Source organism: Phyllostomus hastatus, unplaced genomic scaffold (genome assembly GCF_019186645.2).
Source record: "Phyllostomus hastatus isolate PE091 unplaced genomic scaffold, TTU_PhHast_1.1 phas_scaffold_200, whole genome shotgun sequence".
NCBI classification, from domain to species: Eukaryota; Metazoa; Chordata; class Mammalia; order Chiroptera; family Phyllostomidae; genus Phyllostomus; species Phyllostomus hastatus.
Window position 1 is genome coordinate 367,261 of NW_025334016.1, and position 2,928 is coordinate 370,188.

The 2,928-nt window shown below is 38.8% G+C and overlaps 1 pseudogene; it reads right to left on the minus strand.

Moving 5' to 3' along the window:
• Positions 1 to 255: 255 nt before the first annotated feature.
• Positions 256 to 2,539, minus strand: LOC123832668 (annotated as a pseudogene).
• Positions 2,540 to 2,928: the final 389 nt, after the last annotated feature.

The window sequence follows — 2,928 nt, forward strand, 5'->3', positions numbered from 1 at the left end:
TCAACTTGTTTTTGTAGCTTTTTCTTTTCTTTTTGAGGGGGGTGGTTTCATGGTAAGTTCTGGTCATCACGTGGCCACACACAATCCTCTTCATCCTCAGCAGAAGCATCAGAATTCTCATCTCAACAAAGGTCTCTGAGTTCAACCTCGACTCTCTTTTTCTTGGTCTTAGGTTGGGTGTAATGCTCCACATTTTTATCTTTGACTCTTTTTTCCTTTTCTTTTCTTTTTTCTTTCCTTTCTTTTGTTTTCTTCTCTTATGTTTTTCTTTCCCCTTTTCCTTTCTATCTGGGTTTCTGGAAGATCAGCCCTGCATCATGGCCTATGGTTTGTTCTTTAGTTCTGCTATCAGCTTGGCAAAGTTTTCCTGGATGGTGAAGGTGCTGCTACTTTATTCAACATTTCATTCCCATCTGGAGTGGTAAGGCTGAGATAATCCTGGGGTGTCTCCTTACTCCGTCTTTTCCAAAAAATGCAGTCAAGATCTGTTTTGCTCTGAGATGATATTTCCTTCCCTTTTCTGTATTTCCTATAATGAATGTGGTTTTTGGAGATTTTGGACTTTTCTTCAAGGCTGAAAGATTTTTTTCCCTTGTCCTAGGAGGAGTCTGCTGTTTCCAGCCCATGACAAGTGTTCAGTTCAGCCAGAAGCTAGTGAAAAATCATCCTGATGAGCAGTCCAGTTGTCTTCATTATTGATCATAGCTCCATGTCCCAGGTGATGGTTTTTAACTTGAACTTTAATATGATCTGTGGTTCCTTTCTTTTGAATCCCTAAACCCTTTCCTTTAGGCCACTCCATCTTCTCCAATATTCTCTGGCCAAACTTGGAATCATCCTTACATCCACAACCCACTTTTGTTTCCACTGACGATTATTAGCCAGCTTCGAACTGTGGCAGAGCCTGTGATGCCGCCAGGACTCCAGACCTGAGCAACTGGGGCTACTGGGCAGCTGGCTCTCAGAGAAGTTGGAACCACCTGACTTGCATGCCAAGAGAACTGCAGCTATGGAATATCTTTTTCATGTCATTGGCCATTTAGGATTTTTCTTCCATTACACACACACACACACACACACACACACACACACACACACACACAGTAACTATAATTATGTATCAATATCTATATGTATATATATATCTATATCCTTATTTTGTATAGTAATACTGAGTCCATTAGAGTTAGGATCATTCCAGCAAAGTATCTTTTCTCACATTATGGTTTATGTTTTAATTTGATTTATGACACCTTTTAAGGAAGATTTTAATTTTGCCAAAAAATCATAGTTTTTAAATTCATTTTTTGTTTTCTCCTTTACTAGCACAATATATATATATATATCATCCTCACCTGAGGACACTTTTTTTCATTTCTTTTCAGAGAGAGAGAGGAAGGGGAAGAGAGAGTGAAACATTGATCAATATCTCTCTTAGGCTTCCTGATGGAGATCAAACCCGCAACCTAGGCATGTGCCCTGACTGAGAATTGAACCTACAACATTTTGGTGCATGGGATGATGATCCAACCAACTAAGCCACACCAGCTCAGACTTTTCTTTTAATATTTTTATGTTTTAGTTTTTCTTATCACATTTCAATTCATATTTGATTTGTGTAGTGTACACAGTGAAAGAGGAATGTTTCTCCATATGAAAGGTCAGATGTATCACTGTCCTTTATAGGCTTGAATAGTACATTTTCCCCCCATGCATTTGTAATGTAATCTGTTTTATATCAAATTTTTGGTGTATGCATAGGTGTGCATTCATGTTAACACACTTATATACTCTATTTTTGCCATTGTTATATCAATTATTCTTAAATCATTGTCAATATCACATTTTACAAATTATTATATACTTTCAAATAAGCCTATGTTCTGAACAGAGTATCCATCTTAGAGTGCTTCAAAACTATCTTGCTATTATGGCCCTTTTAAATTTCCATAAATATTAGGTAACTTAATTTTATTTAATTTTTTTAAACAAAGTGGTCCCTACCCATAATTTTTAAAAGGTTTTACTTATTTATAGAGAGAGGGGAAAGAAGGGAGAAGGAGAGAGAGAGAGAGAAACAGCAATCTTTGGTTGCCTCTCACATGCTCCCTACTGGGGACCTGGCCTGCAACACAGGCTGTGCCCTAAGTGGGAATTGAACTGGTGACCCTTTGGTTTGCATGCCAGCATGTGATCCACTGAGCCACACCAGCCAGGGCAGGTGATTTGATTTTAAAAGTGAAGTCTAAACAATTCTATGACTCATACTCACAGGTATAGAATTACTAAAGGAAAGGGACCTCATTCATCAAGAGAAGACTGAAAGGGTCTGACATCTTTTATTAGATTTATTCCTAGGTATGTTTTAAATATTATCACTGTTATCTTTAAAAATAGGTCTAATTGGTTGTCTTTGTTTTCTAATACTTTGGAATGGCAATTTCTTACTTGCAAAGTTATGAATATGCTTTAGGCAAAACAACATGTGACAGTGCAGTACCTCTGGGCTAGAAGCAATGAAGAGCTCATACTGCCACATGCCCATAGGATATGCACACACCTGTTTGAGAGGATCTGCGGATTCCTATAGAGGAAAGCAGGCAATCCACAGGAGCCTCTGGGAGGGAGGTTGCGGGATGAGCCAGGGAAATCAGTACTTTGTCCTCATTTATTTTTGTCCTCCAGTTTCTTGCTAGTATCTCTCTTTGGCTGAACCCAACTCAAAACCTGAGGGTTTAGGGATGCTGTGAATTTAGTCCATAAAGGAGAGCCTCATGGGACACAGAGCAGAGTGGAGAAGGATCTAGAGTAGATCTTGGAGGCACACAGAAGATGTACAGTACTTTTCTATTTGTGTTAGTGAGGGTTCTCCAGAGAAGCAGAGCTGATGGGATATAGGTATTAGCTCATGCAGGTATGGAGGCTGAG